Below are 295 nucleotides of genomic sequence, written 5' to 3'. Positions count from 1 at the left end.
GACAGCGGATCGCCTTGCTTCAAGCCTCGCGTCGGATGCAGTGCAGGCAGGGAGTTCCGGTTGATCAGAAGATGCGCTTGTGGGTTCGTGTATAACAGCTTGATCCATCGGATAAACGCTGTGCCGAACCTTATTTTCTCGAGCAGCCGGATCATGTATGGCCAGCTCACTCGATCGAACGCCTTCTGGAAGTCCAAGAACATCGCATACGCCTCTTCGTCACGAGCTGTCACGAGGCCATGCAAATCAGCGAGGAACGGCACATGGTGGTGGATCGACCGTCCTTTGACGAAAT

The sequence above is a fragment of the Plasmopara halstedii genome (genome assembly GCF_900000015.1).
Source record: "Plasmopara halstedii genome assembly, contig: Scaffold_208, whole genome shotgun sequence".
Classification (NCBI taxonomy): domain Eukaryota; phylum Oomycota; class Peronosporomycetes; order Peronosporales; family Peronosporaceae; genus Plasmopara; species Plasmopara halstedii.
This window is presented reverse-complemented; position numbering follows the sequence as displayed.